We start from the raw sequence: 26,698 nt of genomic DNA, 5'->3' as shown, positions 1-26,698 counted from the left end.
ACCCAGCCTCAGAGGTTCTTTACTAAGCTCTTCGTCCTCCCGTGACTGGGCTATTGACTCAAACTGCGAGGGTGAGATCGCTCCCCTCCGACCAAAATAGCAAGCGCTCAGCCCTGGGGCGGAGGCGGGGAGGCGGTGTGCGGGGCCCGGGAGCTCAGAACGCAAAGGCTGCGCCCTTTGGACAGAGCGGGCTCGGCGGGCTCCCAAGGGCACCTAAGTGTAAGCGGGGTAGCAGGGAGGGAGGGTCTTTTGAGACGGCTCAGACTTTCCCTTCCTCCCAGAGGTCGCAGAGAGGTCTTTCCACTCGGCTTCATTGCACCCTGGGCTTCTTTCGCCTTTGCTGTCTGCGGCTTGGCGGGGCAGGACGGCGGGCGGCGGGGAGGCGCGCGGCGCCTGGGATTTGGAGACACGTCCCGCAAATGCTGTGTCTCCTCGTGCTGTGCGCAGAGCTCAGGGCAGTGACTTGGCTCACACAGCCCTCTCTTCCGCAGCACCGGGATGGGGTGGTGGGAAGGAATGGCTCTCCAGTAGTGCCCTGACCCGAGGTATCCCCTCTTGGCTTTGTTCCCGTTGACCACAAAGGTGATAAACAGACAACAAGCGCGCTGACCTTGGTGGACAAACCCAGATGTACCTATCAAACAGGAGCCAGATCAAACAGCAAGCTTTGGAGAAGACAGGTGGGGCCTTACCACGTGTGAGCTCTGTGTCTGCCTCTGCCTAGGCCTTTCCTTCTCCAAGCTGTGGTGGAAAAGCTGGTCGTAAAGCTCACTCCAGAGTTTGCTGTGAAGATGACAAGAGATGACCCCGAGAATGTGCTGGAGAAATGATGGGCGCTCTGTTCCTGGTCCTGACCCTCCTGTGGGTAGTGTGTTTTCAGCAGGGAGTGAACCCATGCTCCCCAATATATATACTTCCTGGTCACGTCTTTGGGGGAAAACTGGTCAAAGGACAGTGGGGAAACAGTGCCATGAAGTGCCCCAGCCCCCCAAAGTCTGGCCTCTTTGGTCTTTTCCTCCATGTTATCAGCCGGGGGACCAAAGTCGAAAAGTAGGTTTCTAATGCCTTCAGGGGCTTCCCAGGTGGCACTAGTGGTAAAGAACCTGCCTGTCTATGCAATAGACATGAGTTCCATTGCCTGGAGGAGGGCAGGGCAATTCCAGTGTTCTTGCCTGGAGAATCCACAAGGACAGAGGAGCCTAGTGGGCCACAGTCCATAAGGTCACAAAGAGCCAGACATGACTGAAGCGACTTAGCATGCGTGCAGTGCCTTCAGATTCAAGTTCAGTGGAGTGGTGGTGGCTGGGGGTGGGGCAATATGGTCTGGCTCTGATTCCCTTTCTTGAGGCTTAATTTCCAGCAGACCATGCACCAAGGCTACATGGTCTGGGATGCCCTCACCCCTGCCTTCTCACCCGCAGCTCCTGTCCCATGGGCTAGGGTCATCCTCTGCCTGTTTGGTTCCCCACTGACCATGGCAAGGCCATGTGGCACAGCACCTCCTGGTACAGTGCCTGGCACAGCAGCTGACATTGATTACTGGTAACCCAATGATTGACAGTCCTTCTTTAGGGAATCTCCTGCTCCAGCCTGTCTATTTCCATCTCTCTTTCCACATCAAAGTCCACCCAGTCCCCAAGAAAGTGAAGTTGCTCATTCATGTCCAACTCTTTGCGACCCCATGGACTGTAGCCTACCAGGCTCCTCCATCCATGGAATTTTCCAGGCAAGAGTACTAGAGTGCATTCCATTTCCTTCTCCAGGGGATCTTCCCAACTCAGGGATCGAACCCAGGTCTCCCACATTGCAAGCAGACACTTTACCATCTGAGCCACTAGGGAAGACCCCAGTCCCCAAGACCAAGGTCAAATGCTGACTCTTCCATGCAGGCCTCTCTGTCCCCAGGGATATGCATTCATCTCTCCTTAGTCCCTGGATCAGTTGGAAAAGACTCTCATGGCTTTGACCATGTTCTGCCCTGAATTACCATTCTCTCTGTAAATTCTACACCTCCCTGCTTGGTTGTCACTTCTCAGAGTCAGAACTGGGTCTTGCCCATCTCTACGTGGCTCACATTGCCCAGCTGTGCCCACCCCGGGCACAGAGTAGATGCTCAGGAGATGTTTGCTGAACTCAGCTCTGCAGGTCTGTTCACCATTTCTTAGCCGAGGGCCTGACTTGAGGCGGACGCTGATGCTGATGGTGGTATCTCTGCAGATCTGGGCTGAGAGAAACCTCAGCAATCTTGTCTGGAGATGCCCCACTCCACCCAGACCTGAGGAGGCAGGCCCTGACAGAGCGCCCGTCCTGCTTCTCTTCTACCCTGGGAGGAAGTTCAGAATCTGTCTGGCAACCTGGGAGTATGAGGGGGAGGTGATGGAAGGGAGAAAAACCCACTTGGGTCAGAGTCACAATCTACCCAATCAGCTGTTTGAAACAAAAGCCAGGGTCTTGCACTGACGGGACAGACTCCGGCCTCATCTGGACTCACAGCAGCATTTGCTGCTCAGAGAACAACGATGAGCCGGTGACTGTGGGTGAAAAAAGCGCCCTGCCGCAGCCAGCCCCTCCACACACACCTGCAGGCCTGTCATTGGCTCTGTTTGTGGTCCTTCCCGGCTGCAGTTCTTCCCCAGACTCTCAACTCTGCAACCTAGTCAGCACATCTGGGGGTCTTCTCATGGAACACTCTGGTCCTCCCAGGTGGGGAGCGGAGGAGTACTCTGTGCAAGGAGGGGCCACGACACCCCCACTTGGCCTCCTAGATGCAAGCCCCCCTTGAGTGTGTCTCCACAGCCGTCACAGGGGCCATCTGATGACAGATTCACTCAGGTTGCCTCAGGTAACCAACTGTGTTGTGAGGAGATGCCTGGGAATAAGGTGGTTGGGATGTCCTGTGGACCCTGGCACACAGGGGAGCCTGGAGGGCTGTTTGGCTCCCGGGGTCTCTCTGACTGCCTGAGCTGTCTTGTAGCCCTGAGGCAGCAGGAGCTCCAAGATCCCAGGTTGGAGTGCTGCCTCCAAGGCTGCTCAGCAGCTCACTTATCCCTGCTTCCTGGCCCTCTGTCTGTAGCTCTAGTTCAAATTATTAAGAAGCAGAGAACTTGAATGACTCAGGTTAGCCTGGGTCCCTGGTCAGCCAGAGTGTCTGCCCCAGGTCATCTCTGGGTGCTTGGGATGTCCAGAGATCTACAACCTTTGTCTTCTAGGACCCTGAACTCAGGCCACTCCACTGGATTGGAGTAGGATCCAGTGGGGGTGGGGCTGCCCTCAGCAGAGCGATAGGAATGGGGAGTCTCTTGGAAAGGTTCCTTTGATGTGTTGGGCACTTTGACTGGCCTGTCCTATACTGTCATGTTCTGGAATAGACCTTGACTTCTACCTCCATCCCAAGCCTGAGTGAATCGGGAAACTCATCACGTGGACAGCAGGTTTCATTGCTGAGCTGATGTTCACACCAGGCCTCCCGTAGGGCCCAAAAGAACAGTGGCTGACCTCACTATGTGCAGCTGATGGCAGTGGGACCGGAATGGCCAAAGGTGTAGGGAACAGCCTGCCAGACTGTCTCCCCAGAGGCTGCTCTCTGTCCCACTCAGCCCCTATTTAGTCTGCAAGAACAGGTTCGATCAGAGAAGATGTGGGACTCCTGTGGAACACAGATCTGCCAGGAGAAGAGGAATCTAGTCCCGCCACTCTCACCAGAGGCTTCATCCTGAGCCCACAGAAGGTAAAGTGACTACCTCGGCAACAGAGTCAAGAGTAAAGACCCCTGGGCTGGGAATTCGAACTGGCTTCTAATTCCATCACTGCCGTTAAGTCCCCATGTAACTCAAGACCAGTGATGCCCCTTCCCTGGGACCCTTTTTATCACCTGGTTTATAGACTGGTGGAAGGAGATAATCAAGATTATCAGGACAGACAGGGAGACCTGGCCACACCCATAACTTTGGTGGAAACTGACACAGCCAACAAGAGCCCTGTGCCCCTTAAACTTGGGGGCGAGGGGTAGGTGGCAGAATGCACTACTCTCTTGGGATCTGGCCGCTGTCTGACTAGGCCCTCTCTTCCCCAACAGGCCCCTCATCTGATGCCTTCTTAGCCTCTCTTGCCTGGCAGTCTCCTGCAGCAAGCAAGGATGCCACATCCCTCTAAGTTCTTCCCAACAACGCAGGTGAAGATCCATTCATTCAGTCCTTCAACAACTTCCAGTGGCCCAAAGTCATTTTTGCTCAAATTGTTGCCCTCTCAGATTCTGTTCCTTGACCACCAGATTTTATTCCATATCCTACCCAAGCTTTGCTCTCAAGATTTTCCAGTCTGTGAGTCCAACCTCTCCCCTAGAGGCACCAGCACCCCCTCATCTTACCAACCTCCAGCTCTGTACCTGAGAGTTCTGGAAAGGCCCCACCCACACTCTTCCCTTCTACTGCACTGGGGGTCCTGCCCCTTAATCACCATCTCCCTACATCTCCCTACATCTCCCTAGCCTCCAATCCCTGAGAGGGGAGCACTGAGCCAAGGTTATGACTTTGCAAGACCCTAAGTTTGGATCTTGCTACTGATAGAGGGGTGATTCTGTTTCTTGCTCTTTTGGGCAAAGGTGGAAAAAGCTGAGCAGCAGATGATTAAATTTGGAAAAACCTGCCAAGGATCCAGTGGCATGAAGCCAAGAGATGGATTCAAACCGAGAGGTAGAATAGGTGCCAGCTCAGCTGGTGTGGACACGTTTGGCAACTGACATTTCAAAAATGTAGCCCACTCCAGTACTCTTGCCTGGAAAATCTCATGGACGGAGGAGCCTGGTAGGCTGCAGTCCATGGGGTCGCTAGGAGTCAGACACGACTGAGCGACTTCACTTTCACTTTTCACTTTCATGCATTGGAGAGGGAAATGGCAACCCGCTCCAGTGTTCTTGCCTGGAGAATCCCAGGGACAGGGGTGCCTGGTGAGCTGCCGTCTATGGGGTCGCACAGAGTTGGACACGACTGAAGCGACTTAGCAGCAGCAGCACTCTGGCTGGAGAAAGCTGGCTAGCTCCACAAAGGGAGGTGACTCTTGGACTGAACCTCAAAAGGTAAGTGGAACCTGGGGTACTGAGAGGGAATGAGAGGAAGACAGATAGGCAAGAGCAGCTATGTAAAGCAATGGGTCTCAACCCCAGCTCACCTTGGAATCACACTGTGATAAACCTGGGCTCACCCTAAAGATAATACAAAAGTGCTCAGACCCTAATCCCAAGAAACAGATTCCACTAGTCTAGGCTGGAGGTTTGGAATTTGTATTTATTATTGTTGCTATTGTTATTATTGGTGGCATGACACAGCTTGCTAGATCCTAGTTCTCTGACTGGGGATTGAACCTGTGCCCTTGGCAGTCAAAGTGCAGAGTCCTCACCAATGGACTGCCAGAGTCCAGTGGCATTTGTATTTTTTTAAATTTTCATTTGTACTTTGTGATTTATTGGCCATGAATTATGTGTCTTGCCATCAGAAACTATTTTTCATCTGTAATACTCTGTACTGTAGTTCTAGGGACCAACCCGGAGTGGTTTAGAGGGCAGTCCTCTCTGTTGGAGTCCTGCCTCCACACTCACTGGCCACCTGACTAGAAATGATGTCCTGAAGTTCCTAAGTTTCTTGTTTCCTCATCAGTAGGATGGTGACAATGCCAGTGCCTACATCTCATGAGGCTGCTTTGTGGTTCACTTGAGATAATGTTTCCATGCGTTGAACAATGCTGACACATGGTGCTGGTTGTTTTCAATGGCTCCAGATGATTTAATACAACCAGGGCTGAAGATCTCCAGCACAAAGCAAAGACAAACTGAGTTGTTCTGGGGACTCTCCTGGTTGTTAAGGAAGATCTGAATCAGAGGGAGGAGAAACTAAAATGGTTGGAGGGGACTTCCCTGGCGGTCCAGCATGTTAAGACTCTGCACTTCCCTGGAACTAAGATCCCGAATGCCAGGCGGTGCAGCCAGTAAAAAATAAAATAACAAAAAATAAAAATGGTGGGAGCTCCATGTTGAAAGGGTTTCAAGATGCTTTGGGACCTTATCCTAATAAGCACAAGAGGAGCCTAGGTTTGAGGGCTTGAGATTGAGGACTGACATGATGAATGTGATATCTCAGGAGTCTGGGACTTGTGCAGCCTTGATGGGAGGGAGGGAGATGGAGCCTAGAGAACAGTCTGGGATCACAACAGTCAGTAGACATTGAAAAGAAGGGATGAGTGTGAGGTGAAGCGCAAAGGAAGAATCAACAGGAGTTAGGACCTTCGTGGACATAAGAGTTTAAAGGGATCGAAGGAAGGAAAAATAAATTTAAGTTGTCAAGTCTAGCGGGACTAAGGAAATAACCCCCTATGTTGGTTAGGATTATATTTAACTCTGAGTATCAGACAACTCAAATCAACAATGGCTTAAGCAAAATGGGAGTTTATTTCTCTACCAGTTGAAAGCCCAGTGGAGTGCAGTTCAAATCTGGGAAGGCAGCTCTGTTTCACAAAGGCCTTGGAGCACCAGGCTCCTGACAGCTCACTCATCTACCATCCTGGGGCATAGTCTTTATTCTCATGGTACCAGCTGGAGCCACCAGCTGGACTTGGGGTTCTAGCATTCACGTGGAGAAAGGAATGATAAATGGGCAAAAGGCAAGAGCCAGAGGCCCCGTGAGGGAGGTTTCTTGTAGCTCCACTCATCACTTCTATTTATATTCCGTTATCTGGAAAGTGGTCTGTGGCCACACCTATTTGCAAGGGAAGCTAAGGAGCATGGTCTTTATTTTCTAAGTAGCCTTGTACCCAGCTAGTGATACCCACTGTGATAGAAGTGAATTTTGTTTCTATGAAAGAAGAAGCATTTGGGCACTGGGAAAGAGCTAACCATTTCTGCCATTACCTCATTTTCTTAAATGATAAAGTTGAAAATGGAGTTAGTTGGAGAAAAAAAAATTTTTTTTAATATTTTTGAAATGGGGTAGAAGAGTTATTGTTTGTGGTAGGCAGAATTCTAAGGTGGCCCCAAGGTTTCTGACCCTGATGATCTGTACACCCTGTATAAACCCCTTCCCGTGGATGGGACTTGTGAAGATGATGAAAGCTTTCAAGAGGCATCTAGGGATTTCCCTGGTGGTCCAGTGGTTAAGACTCCACACTTCCACTGCAGGGGATGCAGGTTGAATTCCTGGCCAGGAAGCTAAGATCCCTCATGCTGCACACGAGGCCAAAAGAAAAAAACCAAGTCATACTGTGAGAGATGAATGAGGAACTGACTAATGAGAAAGGGGAGGCAGCCATCAACATGGAAAAGCCTTAGCACAGCGCAAAAAAGTCCTCCCTGAGTTAGCTACTGTCTCCATCTCCAGATTCTTCTAGCACTCTCTTCCTTTCACATGATTTCAGAGGAATACTCTCAGGCTTCTGACTCGGGAAACTGGATGGACACAATAGAAAACACTGGAGGAAGACAAAGAGTTTCATTTGACTGAGTTTGAGGTGTCTGAGAGAATACCAAGGGGAGAGACTCCCACCAAAGGGTTGGAATATTCAAAGGGATGTGAAGAGACAAAAGCTGAGGGCCTTAAAAGAGCATTTCCTCTTTTTTCGTAAATCAGCAGCATGTTGGTTCAGCAGACCTTAATCAGCTGGTGGGCAGAAAGGGCTGGACTGAGTGCTGAGTTTGGAGATGCCCCTTCCTTGACCAGGGAGCTGTCACTGTCCCAGGGTTGCACAGCTGTGTCTGCCCACTGCCTCTATAAATAGGGAGAGCTAAGGGAACAGAGTTCCTCTCCACCAAATGGTTTCAGTCTCATCTTTAGATGTCGCCATCAATATCTGTGAAACAGACTCTAGGAAAAAGACTAAAAAAGCTATCTTTATTTAGCCTGGAGAAGAGAGGGAGGGAGAGCTGGGAGTTGCTAGGAATAATCTGCCGTTTTTATCTTTTTGTCCTCAAGGAGGCCAGAGGAGGTGGACTTGGGATACATTTGGAGAGGTGATTCTCAAGGGGGTGGAGAATGGAGAGTCTTGCCCCAGCCCCATGCCCCCACCCACCAGGAGACATTTGGCGGCGTCTGCAGACATTTTTGGTAACGACGACTGGTGGGGGTGGGCGGGCCATGCTGCTGGCATCTAGTGAGTATGAGCCAGGGATGCTCTTAAACGTCCGACAGTGCACAAGACAGCACCCCTGAACAAAGAATGCTCTGGCCTCAGTGTCAGTGGCACCCAGGTTGAGAAACCTCTCGTTAGAGGAATTTTTAGTTACTGACTTTAAGTAAAGAAAAAACAGTCACTCAGTCCACCTTAAAGGAAAGGAAAGGGTGATTTTTTGCTTGCTTGTTTAAGGATATATATGACTGGCAACTGGGGTTAGAACAGAATTGCTGTCGGAGAACCCAGCTCTCTGAACCCTAGTGTCTTTGTCTCTCCTGGTTTGCTTGCTCCCGCCCCTTCTCTCTGCTGATTGGCCAAACCTTTTAAAATTCCAAGGGAGGCACCCTGATAGGCTGAGTCAGTCACTGCTGCTCCTTCAGAGACTCCAAACAGGCCACCTTCCAGGGCTCTGGGCAGCCTGTGGGTAGCCTTTGGTCAGTGGTCCACCATCACCCACCCCTTCCAGTTTGAGGCCACTTTTGTACAAGGAACAGTCTAGACATCTTCCCTGAATAAGAGACCGTGTGCAAGACAGTATGAGTCAGAAGGAGATAATAGAATCGAATGCATCAGGACTAGCATTTATATTGGTTTTTCACAGCATAGCTGTCTTTTTCTTGGCATAGCCAAGATGGGAGCTGAATAGAAAGCTACGGTTCTCTTTTTTACTCCAAAGCTATGCTATTCAATACAGCAGCCACTAGCCATGTGTGGCTATGTGGCTTTTCAAATTTGAAAAATTTAAAACTAAGTACAATTTAAAATTCAGCACCTTAGTCACACTGTGCTTCCCATAAAGCACTACCACATGGCACTAATGGTAAAGAATCCGCCTGCTAATACAGGAGATACAGATTTGATCCCTGGGTTAGGAAGATACCCTGGAGTGGAAAACAGCACCCCACTCCAATATTCTTGCTTGTAACGTTCCATGGACAGAGGACCTGGTGGGCTATAGTCCACGGGGTCGCAAAGAGTCGGACACGACTGCGTGACTAAGCACCCACACGTCAGTCACGTTAACCACATTTCAAATGCTTGAGAGCCACACTCGGCCAGGGCCTACCCACCACACTGGACGGCTCAGGCACAGAACGTCCCAAGTCGCTTCAGTCGTGTCTGACTCTTTGCGACCCTGTGGACTGTAGTCCACCAGGCTCCTCTGTCCATGGAATTCTCCAGGCAAGAATACTGGAGTGGGTTGCCATGCCCTCCTCCAGGGGATCTTTCCGACCCAGGGATTGAATCTGTGTCTCTTATGTCTCCTGCATTGGCAGGTGGAACATCTCTATCATCGAAGAAGTTTCTGTTGGACAACACTGCTCCACGGGAAGGGTTGGCTATAAATGGAAATCACATTTTAGGGTCAGCCCTAAAGAGAAAGATGAGTCATCTTGTATTGATTCAGTCCTTACTGCGAAGTGTGTGTGTGTGAGATTCTGTGAGCAATTGAGCCTGGTCAGAGTTCATGCCTTTGTATGTCCCTAAGGATTACACGCCTCTGCTTACAGAAGCAAGAGCTTGGAGAATACTTTCACCTGAAGAGGACTGCTGTAACTCACTCATTTGGAAGGGTGCTATAAATGTTTAAGAGTAAAGAGTCGTTGAAGAGCTCCATAAGAGTGCATAATCAGCTTTTCAAACACCATGACAATAGATGACACAGAACTTTACAGCTCAGGTGAATACAGGAGTGTGACCAGAGTTGTTAGTCTCGCTGATATGCCTTTAGGAGCCTCTGAAGCCCTTCTTTCTCAGCTCCTATCTTTCTTGCCTCTTCCCTGGCCTCATTTTGCCTTTAAACAGACTATGTTCTCTTCATCCTCCTGTGGTTGTGATTGTGTGTTATTCGCTCAGTCGTGTCTGACTTTTTTCGACCCACGGAGTGTAGCCCACCAGGCTTCTCTTGTTCATGGGCTTTCCCAAGCAAGAATGCTGGAGTGGGTTGCCATTCTCTTCCCCAGGGGATCTTCCTGACCCAGAGATCGAATCTGGGTCTCCCACATTGTGGGCAGATTCTTTACCATCTGAGCCGCCTGGGAAGCCTGTGGTTGTCCTTACAGTTGTTCATCAATCACCACCAACCCTTTCAGGCACAGGATAGACTGCCCTTCCTGTCCCTTGTGTTTGGGGACTAAGCCCCTGAGACCAACCCTAGCTGGTAGCAAAGCGCCCCACCGACCCAGATTGCTAAGTGACTATATCCAAAGGTCCCTGCCAACCATGATGGAGGCGAGCAGGAAATAAACGTGTTGTCTTCAGACACTAAGATTTGGAGATTTGATTTATTTATTTGTAACCTAGGCAACCCTGCTCAGTCCCTGTACTTTTCATGTATTCACATCCCCTAGCGATCTGTTGTATTCCTGAGGTTGTTTCCTGTTACCAAGGTTGTTGAGCTGAGGTTGTTTCCTGTTACAGAGAAAAAGAAGTAAATTGAAACTTTTTATAAGTGTAAGTTACCAGACTTGGATGTTTACAGATAAATCTTTTTTATGGGTTGGGTCTCTTGATAGTAGAAGAAAGACTTCCTTTACCTGTGAGAAGGGCACGCAGTTCTTCTCTAAACTGGCTAAGTACCAGCTGTCTCCTTGGTTTCTTGCAGAAAGACCTAAGGATAACATTTTAGGAAAATAAACTCATAATGGTTAACAACAGCAATGGATCCAAGAGGAGAACAAAATGCTGGGGAGAAGTTTACAGGAATTATCTCAATTCTGAGATGGCTGTCACCCTGCTAGGGAAATGGACACACAGCTCTTGAGCCAAGAAAAGCTACTCATTCATTCATTCATTTGCAAATAATCATTGAGCATCTAATATGTTCTCTGCCCAGATGAAATTTATGTCATGGTGGGGGCGACAGGAAATAAGTAGACAAAAGTGCAATGAAGGAAATAGACACGCGATGAAATGGAGTAATGGGTGAAGGAGTGGACAAGAAAAGCCTCTTGGAAGAGATGACACTTGAGAAGAGATCTGGAGAAAAGGAGTCAGTCACGCAAAGAGCAGAAGAACATTCCAGACAGAGAATCAGCAATTCAGAGGCCTGAGGGGGAAAGACCTTAGCAAAGACAGTGGGCAGCAGTGCTTGAGGGGGCAAGAGTGGGTGCCCAGGTGGGGGCCCACCCAAAGCCAGCATGACCGGAGTGTGATAATGGTGGACACAAGGGAAAGAAACGGACTCAGAGAGGCAGGCAGGGGACTCTGGGACTTCAAGTTTCACTCTGAGGGGAGGAGGACACCCACAGAGGAGGCTGGGAAAGAGGTGATGTCAGAACACCTTTTCCGTGAAGGTTTTGTCCTGTGTAGACCATGTGATTTCTGTGCAGTGTTTTGCTCTGTGATGGCAGAGCCACAGTCAGTACATAAAGGAATGAGCGTGGCTGTATGCCAATAAAACTTTACGTATGGGCCATAAAATCTGAATTCCGTATTTTCACGTGTCACAAAATATTATTATTTGGGGGTTTTTCCTGACCATTTAATAATGTAAAAATCATTTTTACTCACAAATCAGATTTGGCCTGCAGGGTATCGTTGGCCAAAGCTTGATTTACATCACTCGAGCTGGATGACTATGGAAGCAGAAAAACTGTTTTGGAGGCTTTTGCAAAATATTCCATCAGGAGGTGAAGAAGGCTTGACTTGGGTGGTTGTAGTGGAGATGGTGAGGATGCTGGGGTGAGATGCAGGCTAGGGATTGAGGTCCAGGACGTGCTGATGAGTGAGATGTGGGGTGAGAAAGGAGAGGGGTCACAGATGACTGGAATTCCCTGAGGACAAGGAAGGAGCGGATCTGGGGGAAGCGGAGGCTTGTGGGATCTTATTACTAGTTTTCTGACCAGGGATTGAACCTGAGCCCTTAGTGGTGAAAGTGACAAGTCCTAACCACTGGACCATAGGAATCTGCAAGTTTAAGTCTTGATACACTCACCAGATGCAATTTGGAACCCAGGAAGTAGGGCCTTTCCACACCTAGACTTTCCCAGAGCCTGCAGCTTATAAGCTATGTGACCCTGAGAAGTCACTTCTGTTCAAACTTTTAAAAAATTAACTAATTAATTTATATATTTGGCTGCATCGGGTCTTCATTGTGTCATGCGAGATCTTTTGTTGCAACACACGAATTTTCTAGTTGTGGTGCTTGGGCTCCAGAGTACACAGGCTCAGTTGCTCTGAGTCCTGTAGGATCTTAGTTCCCTGACCAGGGCTCAAACGCACGTCCCCTGCCTTGCAGATTCTTAACCACTGGGCTACCGCGGAAATCCTGGTCCAATCTTCTTTTCTTCTCTCAAATATGGAGATAGTATCTCGTGCCCATCCCTGTGTAGGTAGTGGTGAGAATCAGAAGAGATTTCATGTGACCCTGATTAGATTCCTACTTGATCCAGCATCTGAACACTCCCTTCCCAACCATATCCAACTCTGAAGGAATCAATGGGAGATTCTCTAGTGGTTTTTTTTTTTTTTGAGGGGGGAGGAGGGTGTGAATGAAAGGTTGAATCACCCACTGCATGTCAGAAATTTCTGAAAATTCCCTTTAAATGCCTCTATTCTTTCCATGAATTCCCTCTCCCATTGCAGCTGCCTGAGTCTTCTAGGATGAAGAAAACCACTGTTTCTTCTTGCTGCGGAACATTTCTAAGACCAGATGTATTGGTTTCCCACCCCCACCCCCCCCAACAATGACCAGTTCTCCAGCTCTCTGGACACCAACTGAGTTCTCTACCATTCACTCCTGACACTAACTGCCTGCACTTGGTGCAGCTCCCCATGGGGTTGGGGCTCAGCCCCTTATACTGTCCCCACTTTCACACCAGGGGTGTCTGAAAACACAGGGGTCTCAACAAGGCAGCAGTGAGCCATGGCATGAAACGATATCTTAATTCCCTGCCCAGGAATTGAACCTGAGTAGTTTGGATGAGAACCAGGAATCCTAGCCACCAGACCAGCAAGGGCTAACGGCTAGAAGCTATTTGCCCCTGGATTGTTGCCCTCAGTGAAAAATGCGTTTATCGTGGAGGCAGAAGCAATAAAGGCAGGTACAGTTTATTACTAGAGACAGCATAACAGCAAGTGGGAGGGCACACAGAGAGATGGTTTGTTTAGTTAATATAGAAGCAAGGCAGAGAGGCACACCCAGAGAGAAAGGGCAAGGGCGGCCCCCCTGGTGAGGAGGAGCTAGAAGAGAGGTGGTTAAGCCATTTATATAGGTCAGTTCCTCTGGGTCTTTGTTTACCTTTAGCCGATTATCTGATTTCTTTTTTCCACACCTGACCTACCCTGAGACCCTCCCCTGGGTGCATTCAAACCCATTAACCAAGATGCATCTCGAAGTGAAGGCTTCTGGGAGGGGCAAGACTCATTATGGCCTGGTGTTATCCCCTGACTTTTGACCCACATGGCACCTTTCTGTGTATGTGTAATGTCTCCCTTGTCTCCAAAGGGGAGAACGGAGATCCCTTAATCCTTTATTCAAATGGAGTTTTGCCCCTCTTTGTCTTTGCCATGGCTATTACCTTGACATGTTTATGAGAGACAAACACTAGCTATTTACACTGTTACTGTTGTTACTTCCATTTCGGAGGGCAAATAGGAGGCTGATTGTAATGTGCCTTAACTGGACCACACCTATCTCTTGTCTCAGAAAGTGCTAACAGTTGTAAGGATGCAGCCTGAAGCCCACTTCTTCGTGCCCCTTGAAATGTGAACAGGAGGCCAGTTGTAAATGTCTGACCTGGAGTGCGTCTATCTCCTACATCAATAGAGGGTCCTCATGCCCCTTCCTCACGTTCCATGCTTTACTATGATGGCTCGTAGACCTCCAGGGAAACACTTAATGTTTACTGGTTTATCACAAGCAATACTGAGGGACGGCTAGATGAAGCAGTCCATAGGAAGAGGTGTGGAAGGTTCCCAAACAAAGGAGCTTCTGTCCCCGTGGATTTGGGGTGCATCCTCCTCCTCCTAGAACGTAGATGTGCTCACCAACCTGGAAGCTCTCTGTACCCCATACTGTAGGGATTTTTATGGAGGTTTCATCATACAGGTTTGATCAGCGATTAATTCAATCTCTGCCCCACTTCTCTCCTGGGAGTAGAGGAGGCACGGCTGAAAGATCTAAGCTTCTAACCATGGCTTGGTTTTTCTTACAACAAGGCCCCATCCAAGAACCCACCAGGAGTTGCCTCCTTAGACCAAAAAAAAAAAAAAAAAAAAAACTTTCACAGGAAATTTAAGGAGTTTAGGAGCTCTGCTTCAGGAAACGGGGCAGAGAGCAAACACATATTTCGTATTTTGTCACCCAGGGTCTTACCTCTATTTTTTTCCTTCCCCTGCACTCACTGTCTTAAGTCTCTCACATTTCACACTGGAAGCCCCCCTGATTGCAGTTGAAGGAGAAGGGCACCCTTGGGATGTTAGAACTGCTCCGTATCTTGATGGTGGGGATGGATACACAAACACACACAAGTGATGAAACCGAGTAGAAATAAACGTGCACACAGGAGGACGTGTGAAGCGGGGGAAATCACAATCAGATCGGTAGGCTGTATCGACGTTGTGTTCCTGGTTGTGATTTTGTGCCACAGATAAAGGGCACACTGGATCTCTCTGTGTCATTTCTTACAAGTGCCTTTCAATCTACAGTTATCTCAAAATCAAAAGTTTAATTTTAAAAATCTTGGTTTGCAATCATAATCAACAAGTTAAGCTTTCAAGTAAAACCCCCTCATGGGGTTTATGAAACAATTTTCTCTTTTATCTGTATCTGAATACATTCCGTCACTAGCCAAACACAATCGCCCTTTTCAAATCTGATGAAGTTTAATCTACCTCACCCTAGAAGTAAGAAATGTTTTAAAAAAAATATGCCCAAGTGAAAAGTTGTATTGTGGTTAAAATACCACATGTGTATTGAGCACCAAGACTTGAGAGCACATATTAGAATTCAGGGGAGCATGTATGGGGAACACAGACCTAAGGCAAGTGGGGAGAAAGAGGTTATACGGGCTGCGGTTCCCCAGGAGACTAAAATATGGGCACCCTGCCCCCTTCTGCTGTGGTCAACCATCACTCACCTATCCTGTGTGTGTGTGCATATTCAGTCGTGTCCAACTCTTTGCAACCCCATGGACTGTAGCCCACCAGGCTCCTCTGTCTGTGGAATTCTCCAGGTAGGAATACTGGAGTGGATTGCCATTCCCTTCTCCAGAGGATCTTCCCTACCCAGGGATTGAACCAGGGTCTCCTGCATTGCAGGCAGATTCTTTACCATCTGAGCCACCAGGGAAGCCCAAAGTACATCCATCCTCAGTTCAGTTCAGTTCAGCCACTCAGTTGTGTCAGATTCTTTGCAACCCCATGGACTGCAGCACGCCAGGCCTCCCTGTCCACCACCAGCTCCTGGAGTTCACCCAAACTCATGTCCATTGAGTCGGTGATGCCATCCAACCATCTCATCCTCTGTCGTGCCCTTCTCTTCCTGCCTTCATCTTTCCCAGAATCAGGGTCTTTTCCAATAAGTCAGCTCTTCGCATCAGCTGGCCAAAGTATTGGAGTTTCAGCTTCATCAGTCCTTCCAATGAACGTTCAGGTGCTTTGGGCTCAGAAGACCCTCACACTTGCAGCCATACTCTAAAAGCCAAGGCTTCATAAGGCAAAAGAATTATCATTCTTTTGATAATGAATTATTCAGAATTACTGTAATCCAATTATGCAATCTATTTCTGAAACAGTGTTCTCAGATCTGGTTTCACAGGAACTTGAACAAAAGCCCCACAGTGCAGGAAGTTTAAGGAACTGTGAACAGGCCTCCTATGTAAATTTCTTCCTGGAAAGTCACAAGGAGCAATAGTCTTTAAAGGCTCAGATAATTCCCACAATAGACTTGCTTAACTTTAAGTCAGCAATTCCCCAATTTGTTAGCTGCCTTTTTTTTTTTTAACATTTATTTTTATTTATTTATTTGGCTGCACTGGGTCTTAGTTGTGGCATGTGGGATCTAGTTCCCAGACCAGGGATTGAATCCCAGCCCCCTGCATTGGGAGCTCAGAGTCTTAGCTACTGGAGACTACCTATTAATATCACTTGCTTATCCAGCGTGTCGGGGAGGGGGAAGCACGTGTGGTATCGTCTACCAGCACCTGTGTTGTGCCAGGCAAGGTAAGGTCTCAGTTCCTGTGGCCACAGATTCAGATCATTCCAGTTCTTTGCCAGGAGGTGTCAGTCCTCCCAGAGAGGGATCAACTCATACTCTAAGCTAATGAGCCATCAAATGTTTTTATGAAATAATTGAGGAGGGAGAAGGGGTTTCCTGAGAAGGCAGTTTCCTAAGAAAAGGAGGGCCTTTGCCTGAAAAGAGCTCAGGGGGCAGAGCTGGCCAAAGACACTGCAAGGAGGATTCTCTGAAACCCCAGCACCTGGTGGAAGCTGAGTCATTGTCCTAGAGTGCCTCCCGTTCATTCTAACAGTATTGCCCCCACCTAACACTCAGACCTCCCTTCACTGCTCTTTTTGCCAGCATTCAGCCTGGCTGGTGACTGCCAGCAGAGGCAATGCTTTGCCCAATCTACCCTTGGCTTTCCATGTGTAGAAACACAGCCTCCTCTCCAAACTTTCCACACTCCTCAAGCCCCAGAAAAGGGGCGTGGGTTCTTGAAAGGGGTAGAGGTAGGGAGGGGTATTTGAAGGATCAAATGGAACCAGTTCAAGATCTGCAGAACTAGGTCAGTGTTCATGAGAACCTCTGCAAGGTAAGCACCGTTATCCCCATTTCACAGATGAGAAGACTGAGGCTCAGGCAACTTCATTGATATGAGTGAAATATCTACTTGGAGGCAGAGTAAAAAATTGAAAGTGACCTTACTCAAAAGTATGGGCTCCTGGCAGCAGTCAACACTATCTTCATCCTGCCAAGCTGCCAGCATTCTCCCAAGAGTAAGCATGGGGCCTTCCCTGGCGGGCTGTAGCCCATGGGATTGCAAAGAGTCAGACACGATTGAGCAACTGAACAACAGCCGGGAAGATTTCACATGCCGCAGGGCAACTAGAGAGTAATTCCAGTTCTCTGCAACCAGAGAAAGCCCGTGTGCAGCATTAAAGACTCAGCACAGTCGCAAATAAATAAATAAATAATATTAAAAAAAAAATAAAGCTAATGTCTCCCTTGACCTCTACCACCATAACATCCTAATCCCCTTCCACCACCAGGAGAAACACTATTCTGAATTTGGTAGTTTCCTTCCAGTTGTTAAAGATGCAATTTATGTGCATAATTGTATCCACAGAAAATATATAACTTTACTTTGCAGTTTTCATTTACATAAATCAGTGTTACACTGCACATTTCATTCAACATCTTGCTTTTTTCACTCAATATTATTATTTGAGATTTACCATGTTGATGGCCTCCCAGGTGGCTCAGTGATAAAGAATCTGCCTCCCAGTGCAGGAGATGCAGGACGATTCCTGGAGGAGAAAATGGCAAAACCCACTCCAGTATTCTTGCCTGGAAAATCCGAGGGACAGAGGGGCCAAGCGGGGCATATAGTCCATGGGGTCGCAAAGAGTCAGACATTACTTAGCCACTGAGCACAAGCATGACCGTGTTGATATATATTGATCTCACTTCTTTTTTTTAAACCACAGAAGGAGTTTTTGTAATCTCAAAGCAAAGAAGGTCTTTTAAAACACAGAACAAAACCTAGTTGCCATAAGAGAAAAAGATCGGTAAATTCAGCTATGTAGAAATTAAAAAATGTCTGTAGACCTAAGCTAACATAAGCGTCAGATGACAAATGACTGTACACATGTATTTGCATTTCAAGCCATAGGAAAATGGATCATTTTCCTCTTTTTTTCCAGCTCTATTGAGGTATAATTGACAAATAAAATTGTAAGATATTTAAAGTGCATGTCATGGCGGTCTGATATATGTGTATATTGTGAAAGGATTCCCCTCATCTAGTTAATGAACACATCCATCACCTCACACATTTATCCTTTTTATTTGGCAAGAACATTTAATTTCTACTCTCAGCAAATTTCAAGTATACAGCACAGTGTTATCAACTATAGTCCCATGTTATACGTTATATCTCAGACTCGATTCATCTTAGAGCTGAAAGTTTGCACCCTTTTATCAACCTCTCCCTATTTCTCCCACCTACCAGCCCCTGGCAACCACTTTTCTGCCCTTTGTTTCTATGAGTTGGACTTTTTTTCTTACGTAATTTTGTTTATTCACTGGCTGTGCTGGGTCCTTGTGGCTGCTCGGGCTTTTCTCCAGCTGTGGCGAGTGGGGGCTACTCTTTAGTTGGCAGTGCTCGGGCTTCTCACTGTTGTAGAGTGCGGGCTCTAGGGTGCGTGAGCTACAGTAGTTGCGGCTTTTAGGCTCTAGAACCCAGGCTCGATAGTTGGAGTGCATGGGCTTAGTTGCTCTGCGGCACGTGGGATCTTCCCTAACCAGGGATCTAACTCGTGTCTCCTGAAGGGGCATATGCATTCTTTACCACTGGCCACCAGGAAAGCCCCTGACTTTTTTTTTTTAATTCCACATGTAAGTGATACCATTCAGTGTTTGTCTTTCTCATTCTGACATTTCGTTTGGCAAATGCCCTCAAGGTATATTCATGTTGTCCCAAATGGCTGGATAATACTCCAATATATACTCCCCCTGGAGAAGGCAATGGCAGCCCTCTCCAGTATTCTTGCCTGGAGAATCCCATGGACAGAGGAGTCGGCAGGCTAGAGTCTATGGGGTCACAAGAGTCGGACACGACTTAGTGACTAAATCACATACTCAGACATTTAGGCTGTTTCTGGCTTGGCTGTTGTGGATAACGCTGCAATGAACACGGGAGTGCAGATGTCGCTTTGAAATTCTGTTTTCATTTCTTTTGGATATATACCCAGAAGTGGGTTTGCTTGATCATATGGTTGTCCTATTTTTAATTTTTGAGGAAGCTCTGTACTGTTTTCCATAGTGGCTGCATTAATTTACATTCTCATCAACAGGGCACAATGCATCTCTTTTCTCCATATCCTGCCAACACTTTCTCTTGACTTTGATGACAGCCATTCTAACATATGTAGGGTGATATCTCATTGTGGTTTTGATTTGCATTTCCCTGCTGATGTTGAGCATCTTTCCATGTATCCATTGGCCATTTGTATGTCTTCTTTGGAAAAACATGTATTAAGTTCCTCTGGCCATTATTTCATTGGAATTTTTTGGCTATTGACTTGTATGAGTTCTTTATATATTTTGGATATAAAACCCTTATCAAGTATGATTTGCAAATATTTTTCTCCCATTCTGTGATTATCTTTTCATTTTGTTGATGGTTTCCCTTGCTGTGCAAGAAAGCTTCTCAAAATTTTAAGCATCAGTTTGGCAAAGACCTCAGGCAAGTATCATAGGATTCCCAGACATTATCTTTACCACAACCTACTTATCCATCCTTCTTTGGCTGGACACTGGGATTGCTGCCACACTGAATAGCCTTGCACAAGCCTCCCTCCACATATGTTTGACCTCAGTGGAGCTACCACCAGTGTGCCAAAAAAACCACTGACCCGGGCCAGCACTGCGCTAGGGTGCTATTTCCTCACTCCACTGACAACTCCTGAACTTGTCAGACTTTTCAGTTTTTTACTTAGCCACATAGTTGTTCCAGATAAGACAAAACAAAACAAGCAACCAGAAGCCCATATCCTCAAGGATAAATCTGAAACCATCCTCTCTCCACACTTTCTCCTGTAGTCACCCATCGCCTCTCACTGCAAGAGATACCAGCGGGTTTTGATCCCTTCTGGTCCATCCCACACACAGTGGAGGAGTGCTTTTAAAAAAAAAAAAAAATCAAGTATTTTAAAAAATGAGACAAGAGAATAATAAGACAGCCATGTGCCCACTTCATCAAATACTCACTTTTTCCATTTTTAACATTTTGTTGTACTTACTTTTCATCCATGTTTTTAGACTTTTCCTACAGATTTATGGTGTAACCATAACCATAAACAATATAGAGAATCACTTTGCATATTTTGAAATTTTCATAAAAGGCCTCAGACAGCATGCATCCTTCTGCAACTTGCATGATTTAGACACTGTGTTAGGGGCATCTGCATTGATATATGTAGCTCTTGTTCATTTACTTTAACTGCTGCACTGTACTTGGTTATAAGGATACATCACGATTTATCTATTCTCTGGTGATTCCGTTTTTTTTTTTCATTGTTACAAACAGTGCTGGGGTGAGCATTCCTGTTTACAGTCTTTTATGCATATGCATAATGATTACCCTAGGGAATATGCCTGTGAATAGAATTGTTGGCTCTAAGGATTTACCCCTAAGCTCTGCTAGATTTTGCCAAATTGCTCTTGAAAAGAGATTATACCAGTTTACATACCTAAAAGTGTAAACATGCAGTAATATTAAATGTTTAATATCTGACAAGGTTAAGATGTGCATTTAATGTGCAATTTCCTGATTAATTTTGACATCAAGCCATTTTCAGATTGCATAGCGACCTCTTGGGCTTCCACTTCTGTGAAATGCCTATTTGCATCATGTGCCATTTTTAAATTCTATCTTTTTAAGAAATTGATTTGTAGGACTTTTAAAATATATTCTAGATGCTAACTCATTGTTGGTTATTTGCATTGCAAAAAAAAAATCTGTCTTGTCTCTGTGTTCATAGAATCTTTTGTTGTACAAAAGTTCTAAATTTTAATGAGGCTGAATTTATCATTTTTTGTAAATGGGAAGTTTTGTGCCTTGTTTAAAACACCCTCCTTAAAAAAATGAAATCCTTCCCCTCCTAACTGGAGATCAAAGATACTTCACTATATTTTCTTCTAAGAGTTATGAAGTTTTGCTTTTCACATTGAAGTCAACATAGAATTTTTGTATGGTATCTGTGAAGATTGATTATCCCATAAAGATAATAATTTGTCCCAGCATCATTTATTAAATAGTCCTTCTTTTTCCTACTAATGTGGGAAACCTCGCTCATTTATCAAGTTTCCAAACATAAGAGGGTTTATTTTCTGTACTCTAGCCTATTCTAAGCTATGGAGTTACATTTCTGTCTCTGGGCTAATGCCTCACTGTCTTACTATAACTTTATAGTAAATCTTCATATCTTCTATGGAAAGTCCCCTCTACCCCTTGCCCCTTGTTATGCCTCTTCACAATTGTTTTAGCTCTTCTTCTTCTGGGTGTCTTTTTTTCTTTTTTAGGCAGGGGAGGTCTTCCACATTAATATTAGAATAGGCTTGTCAAGTTCTCCCCCCAAAAAAGAGGAAATTTCATGTGTACTGCATTGGATTTATAGATTAAATTCAGAAGAGATGACATCTTTATGATAGTATCTTCCAACCTATGAATATTATCCATGAACATTAAAAAAATCTCCATTTATTCAGATCTTCTTTTATATCCTTCAACAATAATTTGTCATTTTTCTCCATAAAGGTCTTGCATGTCTTGTTAGATTTATTCCTAGGTATCTCAAAGTTTATTGCATTGTGAATTACTTTTTTATTGTATTTTCTAATTGGTTATTACATATGTATAGAAATGGTATGAATTTTTCTAAGTTGACCTCTTTCAGCATTTCTGAGTTCTTTTATTAATTCTATTTATTTTTCAGGATATTTTCATGGTAAAGAATTTCTGGAGGACTTCGCTGGCGGTCCACTGGCTAAGACTCTGTGTCCCAGTGCAGGGGATCCAGGTTCGATCCCTGATGAGGGAACTAGATCTCGCATACCACAACTAAAGATCTCACACGCTGCAACCAAGACCTGGCACAGCCAAAAGAAATAAAAAGTTGTTTGTTTGTTTTTCTTAATTTCTTGGACTTCTAGAAGAGGCAGCCTAGGTGCTGCAACAAGACTTGTGGCACAGTCATAATTATCTTGCTCAAAATGGTTCTTACTGCACAGCTGAGGTTGCAAGAAGCAAGGGAAACCTTTAGGGGACCAAATAGGCTGAAACCAAAGTGAGAAATTATAAGCACACAGGAAAGATGGGATGGCCTTGAGTGCCAACATCCACGTATCTTGTGCAACAAGATAAACTTTGTAAGACTAAACTTTCAGCCAGTAACAGGAGGAGCCGAACCCAAACCCCTTGCAATAAGCTTGACCTTTGAAAGATGACCAAAGTGGCCACAGCCCTGGGTTGGTACATGCCTTGGCATCCAGAAAAAGCAAACGCAAATCTTCCTTAGAGAAAATCATCTTCAATTAAGGCCCGAAGATTTCCACAGATTAATATCTCTCAATGTGAACTCACAGTAAAAGATCTCCGGAGACACAAGAAAGAACTCCCATTAGTGAAACTCAAGAAAAAAACCAACAATTGAGTTAGGTCCTTAAGGACACTGGATATTGGAATCACTAGATAACATAACTATGTAGCAAGTATATAAAGAAATGAGAGACTGAGCCAAGAACAGGCCAGCATTGAAAGACTGTCAAAATTGGGAAGAGCTGCAAGTACTGAGAAGCACATAGCACTTTTAGAAATGAAAAAATATGATTTTAAAATTAAAAAGTTAGAGTGGGGTGAATAGCAGATTAGACCCAATTGAAGACTTAGTTGAAGAGAAAATCAGTGAGCTGGAAAAGAAATATGAAGATATTACCCAATAATTCAGCACAGACTAGAACATAGAAACTATGGAAAAGATTAAGAGATATGAAAGAATTGGGTTTATATCTGACAAGAGTTCAAGAGGAGAAAATAGAGAGAATAGAGGAGAACAGAAGAGATTACAGCTGAGAATTTTCTAAAACTGACGAAAGACATCAATCTTTATTTTTCCTGAGCACGGTGCATTAAAAAGAAAAAAGCCACTCCTAATGTGGCAATCTTGAACACTTCACCCTTCAGAAGGCTAATTCCCCTCCCCTTACTTTTCGACTTCCATGCTTTCTATTTTATCTCTTCGTCTTAACGCAGAGGAAAGGTCATATGAGGATGCAGCAAGGAAACAGTTGTCTGAAAGCGGAGGAGGAAGGTCTCAGCAGAACCCAACCATGCTGGCACCTTGATCTTGGACTCTCAACTTCCAGAACTGTTAGAAAATAAATTTCTACTGTTTCAGACACTTAGTCTATGGTATTTTGTTACAGCAGCCTGAGAAGACTAACACAATAAGAATTGTATTTCTTTTCTTTTAATAATTATCCTGACATTTTAATATGCATTTTAAATTATAAATTATTCTAGCAATGTCAAAAGTTCGGTATTTCTAATTTCCTAAACACAAGACCATTAGTTTATTTTAACCACTACTGAACACCCCTCTTCCCTTATGACTTTATTGTTTTATAAAGTTTCACTTTTTTAAGTCCTCCAAATTTTCTTTTGAAAGTTCACTAACTTGACTAATACGTTTTACTGATGTCTGTGCTCACCATTGTATATCACATCCCATGTCTTCCTTCTAGGTTCATTTCTTTTCTTGCTGAATTACTTTATCTTGTGATGAACAGCTGTAGGAGGTAAATTCTCTTTGACTTTGTGTGTTTGGAAATATTTTTATTTTGTCTTTGTTCCTGCATGATAATGTAGCTGCATGTAAACTCAGAGCATTACAGAATTCGTGTCCATTGTCTTCTGGCAGACACTGCTATTGATGGGAAGTCAGCTGACAGTCTAACGGACATACCTTTAGGTGTAATCTTTTCTTCATAATAGCTGCTGTGGTCTGAATGTTGCAAGTCATATGTTGAAATTCTAACCCACAAAGGTGATGGTATTTGAAAGCTAGGTCTTGGGGAGGTACTTATATCATGAGGTTGGAGCCCTCATGAATGTGATTGCTGTTGTTTAGTTGCTAAGTTGTGTTTGACTCTTTGCAACTCCATGGACCGTAGCCTACCAGGCTCCTCTGTCCATGGGGTTTCCCAGGCAGGAATAATGGAATGGGTTGCCATTTCCTTCTCCAGGGGATCTTCCTGACCCAGAGATGGAACCCATCTCTCCTACATTGGCAGGAGGACTCTTAGGGACTTAGACACTTCAGAGAGAGCTCTTGCCTCTTCCACCGTGTGAGTGTATGATAAGTTCTGTGATCTAGAAGAGAGCCCTTAGCTAACCATTCTGGCACCCTGATCTCAGACTTCCAAATGGGCCCAGAACTGTGAGAAATAAATATCTGTTCAGTCTATGGTAATGCATTCTAGCAGCCTAAGAAGACCAAGACAGTAGATTTTCTGGTTGTCTTGCTGTTCTTCATGTTCTAAGTTTCAGTACAGCGTGTCTAGGTGTGGACCCGTTTTTACTAACTTTGTTTTGCACCGTGAGTGCACTTATGTCCATTTCCGTCTAGGAAATTTTCAGCTTTCTCTCTCTAGATGTTACTTCTCCCTTCTTGCCTTCTGAGACTCCTATTTTCATGCACTGGAGGCTCTTCCCATCACACGTGTGTCTTAATTAGCCCTTATTTAAATCTCTTCGTTCTCTGCTGCATTCTAAGCTATTCTTTTGTACTATCTTCAAATTCACTAACATAGCCTTTGTTTCAATTGTGGAATCTATCCTATCACATTTTTTAATGGCTAATTTTTTTTCTCATTTCCAAGATGTCTACTTCTTGGCTCACTTTTCCCTATTAGAATGTCTTGTTCTTTTTTAAAATTTTTATTTAATAGGTGTTATCCTTTCAACCATTTTCTTGAGCTCCTTCAACACATTTATTCTTAAAAAACTGTCAACAACAAAATTCTGTAAAGCAATTATTCTTCAATTAATAAACAAATAAAAAAGACCTATAAATTAATGCCAGCTGCAATGAACTGTCTTGATTCATTGCTCTTGTCTCTTTTAGCATTAAAATTCCTTATGTGTTTTATAACTTTCAACAGAAAGGTTCACTGGGTTTTCCCCTCTCTTTCCCTTTGACACTTTTTGTTGTTATAGTCTCTACCTGGCACACCTGGAAACCTCAGCTCATAACTAAATCTTCCAATAAATCATTGCCCTTACATTTGTGGGGAATGTTAATGGGAATGAATGGACAATAAATACAATCTATAATACGTCAGGTGGTAATAGGTGCTACAGAGAAAGTAAAGCCAGATAGGGGACAAGAATCCCGGGTATGGGGCTTCATTTCAGCAAGACGCAGATGGTGATTGCAACCATGAATTTAAAAGACGCTTACTCCTTGGAAGAAAAGTTATGACCAACCTAGATAGCATATTCAAAAGCAGAGACATTACTTTGCTGACTAAGGTCCGTCTAGTCAAGGCTATGGTTTTTCCAGTAGTCATGTATGAATGTGAGAGTTGGACTGTGAAGAAGGCTGAGCATCTAAGAATTGATGCTTTTGAACTGTGGTGTTGGAGAAGACTCTTGAGGGTCCCTTGGACTGCAAGGAGATCCAACCAGTCCATTCTGAAGGAGATCAGCCCTGAGATTTCTTTGGAAGGAATGATGCTAAAGCTGAAACTCCAGTACTTTGGCCACCTCATGCGAAGAGTTGACTCATTGGAAAAGACTCTGATTCTGGGAGGGACTGGGGGCAGGAGGAGAAGGGGACGACAGAGGATGAGATGGCTGGATGGCATCACTGACTCGATGGATGTGAGTCTGAGTGAACTCCGGGAGTTGGTGATGGACAGGGAGGCCTGGCGTGCTGCAATTCATGGGATCACAAAGAGTCAGACACGACTGAGCGACTGAACTGAACTGAACTGAACTGATTGTGCCTCCAGGATGCAGGCCAAAGCCAGGGTATAAGGGCGCTAGAGAACAGAGTCCATTCTGGGGCTTAGCTCGACTCTCTGACCCACCCCATGGTGCAGCCATCTCCCACTATTGCTAAACCTCTGGCAACACCGATGTTCAGACTTTATCTGAGACCAATGCACTTCAGAGTGTCCAGGGAGCAGAGAATTGGGTCCTCCACAAGATTCACTCTAAAGTGGAGCAAAGGGACATTCCTGGTGGTCCAGTGGCTAAGATTCCTCGCTCCCAAGGCTGGTGTTCCAGTGGCTAAGACTCCTTGCTCCCAATGCAGGGGTCCTGGGTTCGACCCCTGGTCAGGGAACTCAATCCCACTTGCAGAAACTAAGAGCACGTGCTGAAGATTCGGCATGCCACAGTGAAGATCAAAGACCCTGCTGCCACAACTACTTAAAATAATAAACACACTTTTTTTTTTAAGTGGAGCAAGGGGTCAGCAGCAGAGCCTGGGTGAGGAGAGGTGAGTGACAAGGAAGCAGCCCTGCTGGGTGTGGATCCCCTGCTGAGGGGACCGTCTGCATGCAGAGACCAGAGCTGCTAGCAAGGCTGGGCCAAGAGTGCCTCTGGAGATAGAGGAGCTGATGGGCTGTAGGCTGCGAAGCTGGCTTGGGGCGGAGAAAGGGGAGAAGCAAGGAGTCATTCCGGGACCTCAGCAAGGACCAAGAGAGCCTCTGAGAAAGGGGAGTGGGTGGGAGATGTGAGAGGTCCTGCCCGGGGCAGCCTGGTCCCAGGGAGGACATACTGTCTCCAGTAAGCCCACATGAGCCTGGCCC

General features: G+C 45.7%; 1 long non-coding RNA gene across 1 annotated transcript; it reads left to right on the top strand.

The window, feature by feature from the left end:
- Nucleotides 1–730: 730 nt before the first annotated feature.
- On the top strand, nucleotides 731–22,002 carry LOC120877317. Its single transcript, XR_005724312.1, has 3 exons — nucleotides 731–3,727; nucleotides 4,076–5,074; nucleotides 21,817–22,002. It is a non-coding gene; the product is annotated as an uncharacterized LOC120877317 (long non-coding RNA).
- The last annotated feature ends 4,696 nt before the right edge of the window (nucleotides 22,003–26,698 follow it).

This window comes from Oryx dammah, unplaced genomic scaffold (genome assembly GCF_014754425.2).
Source record: "Oryx dammah isolate SB20612 unplaced genomic scaffold, SCBI_Odam_1.1 HiC_scaffold_18, whole genome shotgun sequence".
Lineage (NCBI taxonomy): Eukaryota > Metazoa > Chordata > Mammalia > Artiodactyla > Bovidae > Oryx > Oryx dammah.
Note: the sequence above shows the minus strand (reverse complement) of the source record. Positions and strands in the feature narration are given on the sequence as shown.